Genomic DNA, 15,640 nt, shown 5'->3' with positions numbered 1-15,640 from the left:
AGAAAATCAGAAATTAAAAAGATGAGGATACTAAACTACATGAGACCAGGCATGACAATACACCCACAAACTATAAACTATCAATAAGAAGATATTTTTTCTTGCCCATGTATTAAATAAAAGTTGTTGTTGCAAGTAAAAACTTGGATACACTTATAACAATGTAAAAAATTACAAAACAAAAATCAAACCATAAAATATAAAACTTAAGCATTACTTTCTTCTCAAATCCCTGACCCGGAGAGAAGGGAGGAGATCAGGATTGAGGGGGAGAGCACTGAGGGAGTCTGCAGGTTTTTTTGTCTGAGTACTCCTAATTTTTCTACATAATTTATAACCAGAAAATTTTCAACTATTTATTTTTAAAGACAAGAAACATATAGGGAATAAAGGAGAATTGATAAATAAACCCCAAAGCTGGCTATCTGAGAGTTGGTCAGAGATATCTTGGTAAATCTCATTGAGAAAAATTATACATGAAAATCAGAAATTAGCCTGGGTGCATGATCCCAGCACATTGGGAGGCTGAGGCAGGCAGATCACCTGAGGTCAGGAGTTCAAGACCACCCTGGCCAACATGGCGAAATCCTGTCTCTACTAAAACTACAAAAATTAGCCTGGAGAAGGGAGGGGATCAGAAAAATGCCACAAGTCATTTTTGCTGTGAAGTCTCCGAGCTCTAGCTAGGTTTAATGGTGCAACATCTGCATATTTGTATTTGTCTGTTTTCTTGCTGCTGATAAAGACATACCTGAGACTGGGCAATTTACAAAAGAAAGAGGTTTAATTGGACTTATAGTTCCGCATGGCTGGGGAGGCCTCACAATCATGGCAGAAGATTTCACTGGGAAATTCATTAAAGCTTTCAAGGAAAAGAGACTTTCCATATTTTACAAACTCTTCCAGATAACAAAGAAAACTATAATATCATTTTTAATGTAAATAATCTATTTTTTTAATATCAGCAACTTTGGCAAAGACAGCATGTTATTAATAAAATTGCAGACATCCTAAATAAAATACTTGAAAATAAATTCATAGATATGTTACAATATTTAGTATGTCATTTAATGCTTATTCCAAGAAGACAGAGTAATATTAATATAATGGTAGGAAATCTATTAATGCATACTTTAAAATACAAAATAAAAAAAAAAAGATGCTGAAGAAGTATTTAATAAAGCTCAACTATCATTGTTATTTTTAAAAACCCTCTTAACTAGATATTATAGGATGACATCTTATACCAACGAGACAATATTATACTTTAAGAGAGAAAAGTTGAAAGCGACTGGGAATGGTGGCTCTTGCCTGTAATCCCAGCACTTTGGGAGGCCGAGGCGGGTGGATCACCTAAGGTCGGGAGTTCGAGACCAGCCTGACCAACATGTAGAAACCCCGTCTCTACTAAAAATACAAAATTAGCTGGGTGTGGTGGTGTGCACCTGTAATCCCAGCTACTTGGGAGGCTGAGGCAGGAGAATTGCTTGAACCCAGGAGGCAGAGGTTGCAGTGAGCCAAGGTCACACCATTGCACTCCAGCCTGGGCAACAAGAGTGGAACTCCATCTCAAAAAGAAAGAAAGAAAAGAAAAGTTGAAAGCATTTCCAATAAATTCAGAAATACCTGCCATTTCCTATTGTCTAATGTAGCTCTAAAAGTTCAGGGCAATGAAATAAGTCCAGAAACAGCAATACAAGGTATAACTTTTTAAGTCAAGAAGAAAAAATGATCTATATTTGCCTGTGATATGATATTTAATTTGTGACTCTAGGAAACTTTAATTACAAATTAAAAACTATTAAAACTAATAGAAGAACCCATTAAAAAGAGACGAGGTTTAAGTTAATGAACACAAATCAATGGTTATAAAACAGCCTAAATCGAGTTCCTCAAGGCAGGTGGCTGATCAACATGGACTAGAAAGTGCTCCTTGCTGGGCCTTCACAAAGGAGAGTGATGGTCAGAGGCTGGAAGACTAAAGTCGCTGTTTCACAGTAGATGTGGGCCAAGACATTATAAACTGTCATATTCTGAAAGTGTTGTGTATTCCGAAGCCTTCTCTCTGTTGATGATTACTGTTACCCTCTGTTTGTGTCTCCACAGAGATCATTGCTTAAAAAAAAATAAGAAAGCCGACCTGCGGGTTAGTCTTAAGAAGGTGTGTCCCTTGCTTCCTAGAGTCCCAGCCCCAGAGGAGTGGTTGGTGCAGCGCCGTCTGGACCATGCAGCCACCACAGCGAGTTGGGGGTGACAATTTGAGTCTAAGGGAGGGATCCTGGGAGCTCAGCAGGAGAAAAGCCCAGGAGTTGTTCCTGGATATATTGCTTGCAAATCTCCAGGCAAGTTCAGTTGTTTCAGCAGATCAGTGTTTCCTAACGTGTGGCCACCTGATGCTGGTTCTGCCCCCTTTCTCCGGTGTCCTTTAAAGTGTGCCTGGGGTTAGAAGCAGTGTTATTTCTTCCTTGGTTTAAAGCAGGAAAAATATTCTCATACAGTGTTGTCTGAAAGAGTGATTTTCAAAACTGTGGGTCATGACTCGATAGAGGATAGAGAATCTGTTTAGTGGATTTTGAGAAACTTTTTAAAAAATATAACTAATGGAAGAGAAGATAAAATGCCGAAGGACTTCACATGCAGTAAGGGTATGCGCTGTTTTGTGGCATTTTGGTTTCCTGGTTTGGGAAGAAGAAGGAGATGGTCTACACCACTGGGAGGCACAACTCCATAGACAAGGGGTTCCTGGACAAAAAGTTGATAGTAGCACCAGAAAGGTAGAAGCAGAAAGCAAACATATCCCACACACCTGGAGGCACTGAGGCAAGAGCTGTTCAGGCCATGGTCTTGGTGTAATCCTTGCCTTCTCTTTTCTCTCATGCCCTACATGTAAACCATATGCAAAATTTGTCAGCTTGACCTGCACTCTATATCCAGATTCCAATCACTTCTCACCATTTACTCTGCAAAGTGGCAGCTGGAATATTTATATGGTTTGGCTGTGTCCCCACCCAAATCTCATCTTGATTGTAACTCCCACAATTCCCATAAGGGGAGGTGATCGAATTATGGGGGTGGGGGGCAGTCTTTCCTGAGCTGTTCTCATGATGGTGAATGAGTCTCATGAGATCTGATGGTTTTAAAAATGGGAGTTTCCCTGCACAAATTCTCTTTCTTTGCCTGCTGCCATCCACGTAAGACGTGACTTGCTTTTCCTTGCCTTCCGCCATGATTGTGAGGCCTCCCCACCCATGCGGAACTATAAGTCCAATTAAACCTCTTTCTTTTGTAAATTGCTCACTCTCAGGTATATCTTTATCAGCAGCATGAAAACAGACTAATACAAATATGCAGATGTTGCACCATTAAACCTAGCTAGAGTTTGGAGACTTCATAGCAAGGACGACTTGTGGCATTTTTCTGGTTATTTGCCATTAAATTGTGAGCCAGTGAACTGAAAGGCAGCACACTTAAGAGTCATTTTATCCACTGTTCTCTTTCATTTAACTAACGATCTCGTCTTTCTCCCTGTGATGCTGTAAACCCCATGTCTTTTGTGAAACTGGCTCTGTAATCAGACCACGGCCCATCCAGCCTTGAAGTTCTCTCCTGCTTACAGATGGGGTTTTGACCTTATGCCTTGGGTTTTGTGGCACAGAGATTTCCACTTCTTCCTCATGAGCCCAAGCAAGCGTGAGCTGTCTCAGCTACTTGGAGATTGACGTCAATCTTTCCGCATGAGCCAGGGGAAGCTGCCTCATTTGTTTGCCCTGTGGCTTCTCTACTTTTTAAAAAAGGGAAATCAGTTCTTCTCTGAGTCATGTTATATTTTTTGTGACCGATAGTAAACCTCTGAGAAATATCTCTAGATGTTACACAGTTCAAATCAGTCACTTATAAAATTAAGCATTATGCTCTCTCTCCTTCTGAAAAGTCCAGACAAAGAGCATCAGATTTCAGAGAAGAATCTGCTCTTCAGAACAAGGGCTAACCTTGCATGTGCAGTTGTCAGGTAAAGATAGATCAGCCCTACTCACATGGCTGTAACCATCCACAATTTGGTTTCTCTTTGCAAGTTCCTCTGGTTAAGAAGCCTGGGATACCTAGGGAGATGCTGGGTGATGGGCTTGCACACAGTATCGTTGGCAGCTTCCTAAGATGTCAGGCTGAGCATATCCATGGTTCGATTTTGGTGTCAGCCATCAGTTGCTTTTAGGCTTACAGCAATTCTCTATTTTATGAACTCAAATAAAATTACAGAAGGAAAGCTGTCAATTACTTTTCTTTACTTTCTGAATTAGAGTGTCCATCCCTAGTCCTCCACCAGACACCACTGTAGGCAAACAAAGCATCTTACAAATGATGCATCATCAAGATGCACAGGGGACTTTTTTTTTTTTAAGAACTACAGGAAAAAAATCAGTCACATGTTTAGCATTTTCCCTGGAACAAATTTATTTTGCTGTTACAGTGGTCGGTGGCCTGCGGTGTCTGTCCTTGGTATTTGGACAAGGAGATGCCTGCTCAGTGACTAAGCTGGGGTTCTCCACATCAGCAAGGCCCTCACTCAGGATTGGCCATGGATATGGACCGACCCAACTGCACCTTTAGAGTCCCACAGCTTTCCTTCGCAAGATGGCCCACCAGAGGTGAAGGTGGATTCTGTTGCCCTGGATCCCAGGAAGTTAACTTGTTCCTATGTGAGTCAAACCTTGGGTATGATCTCAATTGTTTCCAACCATAAGCAATTGGTCTAGTGTTCGATGCAGGGCATGCTCAGAGCTGTCTGGTTATTTGTCCCCACCTTGCTTGGCACATGTGTTATTTTGGAGAAAACTTCCTTTCTGCCTGAGAAGCAGGCAATGAAAGGGAGCCTCCACTGGTAGACAAGACTCTCATTCTCAGGCTTTGCTAACCTCCAAGGCAGAGTTTGTGCCTTGTTTCTCTGAACCCGAATGGCACCTATTGAGTTCCTTTTTTATAGCACCCGTTAAGTTCCTCTCAAGTTCTCTAACTCTAACCCTAACTCTAGTAGCATATATCACTTACCTTATTGTAACTGTTGCTTCCTCATTACATTGTAAGTTACTTGCAGGTGGATATTTAGTGTTAATTCATGTTGGTATCCCCAAGCTTAACATAGTAGCCACTTGTATCAGTTACCTCTTGCTGTGTAACAAATTATCCCAAACTCAGTACCTTAAGACAATGAGCACTTATTATTGTGGCTCATGTGTCAGTGGATCAGCTGAGGGTTGGCTACTGATCTGTACTGAACTTGACTGACCTCAGCTGGGTTCATTCGTGCATTTGGGGGATCATCTGGGGTCACTGCTCTAGCCTGGGCTTGGCTGGTAGAATTTAGCTGAGGCAGCTCTGCCCCACACAGCTCTCATCCTCCTCACAGGACCAGTGACCTAGTCTGGGCATGTCCTTCTCATGGCCATGGCAGAAGATCAAAACAGCAAAAAAAAAAAAAAAAAAAAAAAAGCATTAAGGTCTCTCGAGACCTAGGTTCAAAACTAGTAGTGCTCGGTCACTGTTATCTCATTCTATTAGACGAAGCAAGTCTCACGATCAAGGCCACCCCCAAGGTGGGAAAACAGACTCTGCCTCTTTGGGGTAGCAGGTACTGCATAGTCCACATGGCAATGGATGAGCCCTTTAACTTAATTGGGCACACTCCTTGACTCATACCACTAGCAAGTTCAGGCTCAGCTTGGCGCCAGTTCTTTTCTCAGTCAGAGGGGATTCAGCTGGGTGCAATGACTCACACCTGTAATGCCAGCTACTCAGAAGGCTGAGGTGGGAGGATCACTTAAGGCCAGGAGTTCAAGACCAGCCTGGGCAATGTAGTGAGACCCTGTCTCTAAAAAAGAAGGGGAGGGATTAAAGGATTCCTTCTTTGGTGCAAACCCAGCATTGATCCAAGCTTGCTTCGTGGAAGCCGTCCAGTTAATATCTGGCACCCAGCCTAGGAGGTGATTTGAAATGGGTAGGAGGGGCTCATAATATCCAGGGATGAGACTCCTGTCCTGAAACCACTCCCTGCAAGCTAGGACTTGCTGAGTCCTGAGAAATAGCACTGCTGCTCCCTGCCTGGAACTTTACACATGCCCTGCTCTGAGATTCCTCTTTGTTATGCTCCTACCACCATCCAAATCACCTGCCATTCCTTGCTGGACATTTGTTACCAAAGGCTAAGCATGAGGGTCTTGTCTACCAGTGGAAGCCCCTTTCCTTGCCTGCACCTGAGTCTTTTGCCTGCTTTCATGGAAGTGTCAAGTGTGAGGTCTTGAAATTCAGGCTTTGAATGTCCAGTTTTCAGTAGTCTGTTCTGCTGTATGATAAGCAGCCAAACAGAAACAAAACAAGAATAAACTTTGCTTTTTAAAAACTGCTTTCCTAAGTTTCCTTTTGTCCTATTAAGAGCCTAATGTGATGAGAGAACTTTCCACTGAGAAGACCAAACAGTAACAGATAATGTAGGTTACTTCCCTGAAATCAACCACCAAGCAAGTAGACGAGTCCTGACCGAAACCTTGGTCACCTGATGACCAGCTTAGATTCTTTTTCCTGTCCTCTGACTCTTCTCGTGGTTAGTAAAATTCCTAACAGCGACTGACTGAGGCAGGAACATCATAGTAAGGAATGCACCATGTGTTAATGAGTGCATTTAGGAATCCTGCTGGCCCCTATCCTTTTCACATCCACATGTCTGTCCTGACTGCATGAGGCATCAGAGAGATTGTAAAAGGCGGATCACCCATGCCCTTAGAAATTGCCTATGACAGTGGTTCTCAAAGAGTGTCCCCAGGGCATCCACATCAGCATCACCTGTTTACCTGGCCTCCACCCCACAGCTACCAAATCAGAAATTCTGGGGATAGTGTGCCCAACAGTCTATGTTTTCACAAGCCCTCCAGGGGATACTAAGGAATGTTCAAGTTTGAGAACCACTGATCTAGAGATCTAAACCATCACCAGCCTAGCAGTGATGGCTTTGGTGGTATATGGGGTGTCTGAAATAACGTTTTCCTTAAATGCATCAAGAAACCCTTCTCATCTCTACCAGTACTGTAGTCAGACACAAGAATGCAGCATGGATTTAAGAAATTTGGAGGGTTCTTCTTGTTGTTGCTTTAATTTGGTGGGCACAGGTTGGAAACTGTGTAGAGGGATATGGAAACACTGCAAGGGTTGCCCCTCTGAGTAATGGGACAAGATAATCAAAATCAAAACCCTTTTGTGTTTTGTGACATTCCTAGTATTTCCTAGCTCTCTCTAGTTCTTTCCTAGGTGTAGGTTCTTATCTTGGTCCCTTTTAGCAATTATTCTCAGCTGTATTATTTCTGGCACAGAATATGTCTAACCCCAAAACAGAGCACATCAGTTATGCAATATTTAATGCTAAGTGACACTGGTTCATCCCATGTGTGGCACTGGGGAAGGGAGGGACTCGGCATTGTGTCAAACATGCCTGCTGGGGAGCAGGAATGTGAAGCTGATTCAGCAGAGGCAGGGCAAATACTGTTTACCCTTTCCTTAAAGAATCAGCCTGGGTCGCCTTCCAGGCAGGCCACCATGTGCTTACCTCTATGGTAGGAGTTGTCACCGAGTGTTAACAAGATAATAAGCCTTCTGAATGCCTGTTTAGCTCCCGTCTGCCCTGACTCCTTGAGCAGAGGGTTCATGATTCATGCCTTTGTATTCCAGCCCTGAAGGTTTTTTGTTTGTGTGTGTGTTTTTTTTTTTTTTTTTTACATTTTAGAGGATTACTCAATTACATTTTCTTACTTTCTGACCTGCAAATAGATACCTTAAATGGAATTTTTAAAAAATTGTCAAATTAGGTATATCCAAAATGCAACAATTACGCATAAAACAATTAATTCACAAAGTGCAATTTTACTGGGGCATACCCTAAGAATTGAGGAACAGCCAGTCGGGAGAAATCTGACCAAATTTAGCAATCAACTATTTACAAATCCAAAATCAAAACTCTCTAAATTCCCAAACCAGAAGCGTGAAAGTATTTATTAAATCCCCACCAGACAAAAGAGAGTGATGACTAAAACCTATCCAGTCTTTACAGTTTCAATCCCAAATACTGAGCTATTTCCCCAGTCTGTAACTGAATGGCAAGCATCTGTTTGTCAAACGCCTACCCATCTAACCTTTACACCATTATGCACATAGAAAGGCTAAGTGTTCATTAATTAAAAAACAAATAGTCATTAAATATCCATACTATTGGCGAAACCCCATCTCTACTAAAAGTACAAAAATTATCCGGGCATGGTGGCAGACCCCTGTAATCCCAGCTACTCAGGAGGCTGAGGCAGGAGAATCGCTTGAACCTGGGAGGTGGAGGTTGCAGTGAGCCGAGATCGTGTCACTGCACTCCACTCTGGGCGACAAGAGCAAGACTTCATCTGAAAAAAAAAAAAAGCCACACTATTCCCCCAGCCTACCAAGCCCTTACTGCAGTCCCAAATATGCAACTTGTGTCACATAGTGACAGACTATATTGCATATATATATACACACACACACACACACACACACACATACACACACACACACACACACACAGGATTAGGTACAAATGGCAATTAACAATCCCCACAAAAATTCAACTTCAGTTGAGGCTAGGGCTCCTATGCCTTGAGATGGTTTTGGACTTCAAAACTGAAAAATGCTGCTAAAATCTCACTTCTTTAACACAACATTTGATTATATGTTCAGTTTAAGCTTCTCAGTTTAAAAATGGCTATAAGGTAAGTATTAAAAAGCCAGCCGTTGGCCCTGCGCGGTGGCTCACACCTGTAATCCTAGCACTTTGGGAGGCCGAGGTGGGCGGATCATGAGGTCAGGAGATCGAGAACGTCCTAGCTAACACAGTGAAACCCCGTCTCTACTAAAAATACAAAAAATTAGCCGGGTGTGGTGGCTGGCCCCTGTAGTCCCAGCTACTCAGGAGGCTAAGGCAGGAGAATGGTATTAACCTGGGAGGCAGAGCTTGCAGTGAGCCAAGATTGTGCCACTGCACTCCAGCCTGGGCGACAGAGCGAGACTCTGTCAAAAAAAAAAAAAAAAAAAAAAAAAAAAAAAAAAAAAAAGCCAGCCATCCAGCCCTGAAGGTTTAACACCATGAGTGACCACACATCAGTGCTCAGTCCATGTTTGCTGAAGGAACAAATGACCCAGAAAAGCTTTTCAGACTCCATACCTGATAGAGGGGAGCCAGGGAGACTTTGAACAGAAAACCACATTAGGGTGCCTGTTACCTGTGTTTGCAGCAGGCATAACCAGTGGGTGATTACTAGAACCAATCTCCTCAGGGAACCCCAGGTCACAACTTGGGAAAACGCAAGATCACTCATCTAAGGAGATGAGATAAAGAAAATCCAAAACAGAAAGATAAATGCAATGCAGGCTTACCACAATATGCAAAGCAACACTTTGTGCCTATGGCTGCTTTTTAATTTTTATTAAACTTTTTTGAGGTCATTGTAGATTCATAAAAAGTTCTAAGAAATACAGCGAGACCCTATGCACCTGTTACTCAGTTCCCCCAATGAAACTCTAGCAACGCTACAGTACAACAGCATGGTCAGGATACTGACGTTGATACAATATCTTTAGATTCTGTGTTCTGGGCACCTCACCTGCCTGTCTGGTTCGGGCCCCGGAGATCACTCTTAAAATAGACATCTGGGAGGCACCCATTACTAGACTAGGTTAATTGGGAGTCGTGAGTTTCAAGCTAGGGAATTTTAGGATTTTTAATAAGGAGATGTTTAGGTGGTTTATTCCCAGGTTACAAGCAGCCGTGCCCATGATAAGGCTGAGGACAGAGCAGTGGTGCCTAGTGATAGGATCTGCTGGAAGAGGGCTTGGAGGCTCTGGGTGCATTCACCTCCACCAGCCAGCCTGGTGCCTGCATGAAGGAGCCAGGGGGGGTGGGGGCCAGATCCCAGCACACACTGGCCCCGCTCAGTCCTGGGGTGCTTGGATGGAATAAGATTTGAAATAGTGAGCGTTAAACTAGACCAGCTGTCTTACTGAGTAGGGATTCAGGGGCTCTGAAATGAGAGGGAAGAGGTGCCAGGGAGGCAAGGGAGGTTTGTTTGTGAGTGGCTTTGTACCAAAGCCATATGACAGTGGGAGGCAGGTCAGTCATGCACAGCCTGGATGAGTCCCTGGAAGGAAAGACGTGGTCCCTGGTGTGTGCACCTCTCCCTAGTGCCACCTCCTCATCACGTGATAGCTGCCTCTGCAAAATGCACAATAATGTACCAGGCCCCCCAAATCACAGGCATTAGAGAAACCAGCCTCTGGGGGGCTTGGTCCCTGCAAGGATTGGCTTCATAGGGACACCCAATTTACTACTCTTGCAAACCTGTGCTAGACTTGCCTAAGGACATGGGTGCTTCCCTGACTTCACTCTTGCCTGTGGTTTGTTGTTTTGTTTTTTGAGATGGAGTCTTGCTGTGTCACCCAGACTGGAATGCGGTGGTACAGTCTCAGCTCATTGCAAACTCTGAGTCCCAGGTTCAGGCAGTTTTCCTGCCTCAGCCTCCCAAGTAGCTGGGCTTACAGGCACCCACCACCACGCCTGGCTAATGTTTGTATTTTTAGTGGAGGTGGGGTTTTGCCATGTGGTCCAAGCTGGTCTTGAACTCCTGACCTCAAGTGATCAGTTTGCCTCAGCCTCCCAAAGTGCTGGGATTACAGGCGTGAGCCATGGCACCCAGCCCATTCTTGTGTTTATAAAGAGACATTTTGTATAAAACCACCCACAATTGTTTAAATTTCTCTTTACAAGTGAAGTAGGATTCAGCTAGAGCACTGAGGATAACTTCTGTCCCCTCTGACCCCTTCCAGCAAGAGGGAGGTTAAAAGCCAGGACCCAAACCGGTGCCACCGGAGCTGTGGACTGCATCCAGACGCTGTGGGGAAACCTAGGGGGCAGAGATGTCACCCCCGACAGAAGGCGGCTGTGCAGGAGATGTGCTGAGTTTGTGCCTGGGGAAGGGAGTCTGGCTACCAGCCTGCAGGGCTTCTGAGCCCATGGCGCCTGTGCAGCCACAGGGAGTGGGACTCACTCGGCTTTCAGCACCACAAAGACAATCAAAGAATCTGGCAGGTAAAGAAAAGGTGCTTTTGAGGGAAAAGGAGTGTAAGAAAAGAAAACGAAGGCACATGAGGGGTTTATGATCTAAATCCAAAATATTGTGTCAGCACGGAGGCCCCGGCTGGGCCCTGCTGAGAGCTGGAGCTGTCCTTCCTTGCCAGGCCTCTGTTGCTATGGCTGTTTGGCAATTTTTACTTCTTAAGAACTATAATTACCTGACTTCAGAGGAAAACAGAGGGAGAGTCAAAGAACAATTGGAAAGAAAATCCACATGTACGGCTGGCAGGACATTGTGAGCTGGAATTTCTGCCAAGAAGTTGTGTGCAAGTGTATCCATTTGAGTACATGTGTGCCTATGTGAGCACGAGTGTCTTTGTGTTTGAGGGTGTGTGTTTATGTTTATATGAGTGTGTATACGTGTATGTGTATGCATGTGTCTGCAGGTGTGTGACTCTGTGTAAGTATGTGCATGCATCTGAGTGTGTCTGCCGGTGTGTGACCATGTGTGTGTAAGTATGTGCATGTACATGTCTATGGGTTTTCCCATGGTGACTGTCTGACTTAGTGCATGTGTACGTGTGAGTGTGTGCATGCATACATCTGAGGGGGTGGGCAGATGGGTGTAGGGGTGTGCCAAATGGAGCAGAAGCAAAGAGAGAACCAGAAGCAGGACCCCTAAGCAGAGGGCTGACGCAGAAGTAGATGTTAAGGCACTATGCTCTCAGGAGGGGGGTTGCCAAAGTCCAAAATCAAAATACCCCCATTTTCTTGCTGTGACATTTGCTGGGAACCAGAGCCCGATGCCAGCATCCGGTGGACAGCTTGGTCCTTTCTCTCTGGCAGAAGTGAGGAGGTGCAGTCCTTTAGCCTAATTGCCTTGACACCTGGGTCCTGTCCTTCTGCAAGGGACGCAGCCTCCAGACCTTCCCTTTTCTCCGCATCTCCACATCTTGGTGATGTGAGTTTAGCATCTCTGGCCACAGCACATTAAAAGCTGCTGCACTTCTGCTTTGCTTGCATGGGGCTTTCAGGTTTTAAAGCAGGCACTGGAAACCTTTCAAAGGTTGCCAGGCAAGTTGCCATCTTTGCCTTTCTGTTAGTGTAATGGGGTGTGTGTTGTGTGTGTGTGTGTGTGTGTAGGAGAAGCTGAGAGACAAATGGCACTAACCTTCAAGAGATAGGCAGAGGGACAAAGAAACAACAACCATCCCTCACCTTCATGTTTCTAAAAATCCTCTTGCTGCTGTCTTCACCAGCTTCATATCTAGGTCAAGCGATTTAGGGCCAGGCTACACTGCTTTTAGCCGTAGGAAAGTCAGCATGTCACTCACCTACTGCCACAAAAACACTGTGCAAATATCATGCCAAAGCTGTGTTACTATTTATTTCATTACATTATTTTATTTACTTTCAACAATTGGGCTGACCCAATATCAGTTGCACCCTTACAGAAGACTGGGACCATCTTGGAGACAGGGGTTCAACGATAGCTCCAGCTCTCAGCAGGGCCCAGTCGGGCCCTCTGTGCTGACACAATATTTTGGGTTTAGATCATAAACCCCTCATGTGCCTCAACTTCAGTCGAGGGACATCAAATGCTGGCTTTGGTGACTGAGGGGTCACAGGACAAGGAAACGGCAGCCTCTAGGAGCTGAGGGTGGCCCCTGGCTGACAGTCCTCAGGGAAACAGGGGCCTCAGTCCTGCAGCACAAGGAAGGAAGTTCTGCCAAGAACCTTAATGAGCTTGGAAGTAGATTCTCTCCCAGGGCCGCATGTGTGAGTTGAAGATGGCAGACACCCTGATCTCAGTCCTTTTTTTTTTTTTTTTTTGAGACAGAGTCTCACTCCTTGCCCAGGCTGAAGTGCAGTGGCGTGGTCTCAGCTCACTGCAAGCTCAGTGAGGCAAGCTCAGCCTCCCAGGTTCACACCATTCTCCTGCCTCAGCCTCCCGAGTAGCTGGGATTACAGGCACCCGCCACCACACCCGGCTAATTTTTTTGTATTTTTAGTAGAGACAAGGTTTCACCATGTTAGCCAGGATGGTCTTTATCTCCTGACCTCGTGATCCACCCACCTTAGCCTCCCAAAGTGCTGGGATTACAGGCGTGAGCCACCTCGCCTGGCCCTGAACTCAGTCTTGTACAACCCTGAGCAGAGAACAGAGCTGAGCCCTACCTGGGCTTCTGACCAACAAATCTGTGAGCTAATATATGGGTTTTGTCTTATGTGGCTGTTTTGTTGGTAATTTGTGACACACCAATACAGTCTGGCTACCTTATTTGAAGGAGAAAGAAAAAAATACAGAGGGAGCAAAATACAAATTAATATCTTACTGAGTTAGCCTGCCACACCAGAATTGATACCTGGTCTCCCACAGTGAATAGAAATTGCTAACCTAACTTATCATACCTTCACTGGCATTGAGTTTTATAACTTTATTTTAATGGTTGACAAACAAAAATGTCAACTCATTGTTATTTCAATTTGCATTTCTTTGACTTCTAGTGAGAAACACCTCTTTTCCTAGAATTGTTAGTACAGTGGCTGTCAGGAGCAGGCTTTCTTCATTTGTAGCTGGATGGATTTTCTGTTTACCTTTTACAGCTAATTTCTCTGTTTCTACAGAACTTCCTATTCATTAGGTACTTTATAAATATATGCTGAATAAATGTTCGAATTAATAAGTACTGAATGAAGAAATGAGTCTTCAACAACAGGCAGGTGCTTTTGCTGCTGAGAAATTGAGTGTCTTGGTGACAGGACAGGACTTCAGAGTGGCCCAGGGAGTGTCTTGGTGACAGGACAGGACTTCAGAGTGTCCCAGGGAATCCCAGCTCTGTAAAGCAGAGGCCCTCCTGACATTCAACCGTCCTCGGCCATGTCAGCTGGTGAGGTAGGTGGCCAAGCAGTGGCCCTTGAGGAAGAAGCAGTTACAGAGCAGATGAAGAGCTGAGTGTGGAAGGAGCGTTGGAAGTCACCGTGGACAGATGTCTGCAGCCAGTCTGTTTGCTCTGGGCTGAATGGTTGACAATTAGAGACACAGTGGCTGCTTTAGTCCACTGCTTTATGTCATGAAAGATATAAGATTAGGTCAGAGTTATGATTTGTTGGAAAATACTTTTTTTTTTTTTTTTTTGAGAATCTTGCTCTGTTGCCCAGGCTGGAGTGCAATGGTGCCATCTCGGCTTGCTGCAACCTCTGCCTCCCAGGTTCAAGAGATTCTCCTGCTTCAGCCTCCCGAGTAGCTGGGATTACAGGCACCCGCCACCACGCCTAGCTAATTTTTCGTATTTTTAGTAGAGACGGTGTTTCCCCATGTTGGCCAGGATGGTCTGGATCTCCTGACCTCGTGATCCACCCGCCTCGACCTCCCAAAGTGCTGGGATTACAGGCGTGAGCCACTGTGCCCAGCCAGAAAATACTTCTTTCTTTTCAACAAGTTCACTTGTTTAGACACTTATTTTAAAAGTAACATATTTGCTATTTAATATACTTCAAACAGTTTAGGAGTGCAGTATATATATTTTTTAAGGCAAAAGAAATCTTTTGACCCCTTAATCTCAATTCCTCCAAAAGTGAGCTTTGATTTATACACATAATATTGAAAGAAAAATGGATCAGCTGGGCACGGTGACTCACGCCTGTAATCCCAGCACTTTGGGAGGCTGAGGCGGGTGGATCACAAGGTCAGGAGATCGATACTATCCTGGCTAACATGGTGAAACCCCGTCTCTACTAAAAAAAAAAAATACAAAAAATTAGCTGGGCATGGTGGTGGACGCCTGTAGTCCCAGCTACTCGGGAGGCTGAGGCAGGAGAATGGCGTGAACCTGGGAGGCGGAGCTTGCAGTGAGCCGAGATAGGGCCACTGCACTCCAGCCTGGGCGACAGAGCAAGACTCCGTCTCAAAAAGAAAGGAAGAAAGAAAGAAAGAAAGAAAGAAAGAAGGAAAGAAAGAAAGAAAGAAAGAGAAAAATGGATCAAGCTGTATGTACTGCCTGTGACGTATTTTATTTTCACATAACAAAATATCTTGGATATATTTTCATAGACACAGGTTTCAGATCAGGAAATCAGGATCCATAGACTCCCAAAGGCCTCCATGGATAAACTTGAGAATCTCATGGACCCTGAAGTTATATGTGCATCTTCAAGGGCTTGCAGGCATTCCGTAAGTATCCAGGCATTCTATCAACCCAAAGATATAAAAACCAAACAGCCCCATACCATTTTCAAGTCTTTTTTTTTTTTAAACATTGCTGTGCCTTTTATGAAATTGCCTCTAAATGCTGGATATCCTCAAGCTTAGAATCTCTAACTCTGTAACCTACACAAGCCTTGTTGTTTATCCTGGGAGATTAAGAGTATTTATTAAGTCAAAGCAGAGATAAAAAATCCCTTTCCTCTCTTCCCTTCCATATGTCTGAGCAGGGGATACTGGGGACTCTTGGGGGATTCATTTTAGATGTGTCTGCCTGTCCTGGTCTTGTTGCTGACTCTCTG

The sequence above is a fragment of the Pan paniscus genome, chromosome 13, assembly GCF_029289425.2.
Source record: "Pan paniscus chromosome 13, NHGRI_mPanPan1-v2.0_pri, whole genome shotgun sequence".
Classification (NCBI taxonomy): domain Eukaryota; kingdom Metazoa; phylum Chordata; class Mammalia; order Primates; family Hominidae; genus Pan; species Pan paniscus.
This window is presented reverse-complemented; position numbering follows the sequence as displayed.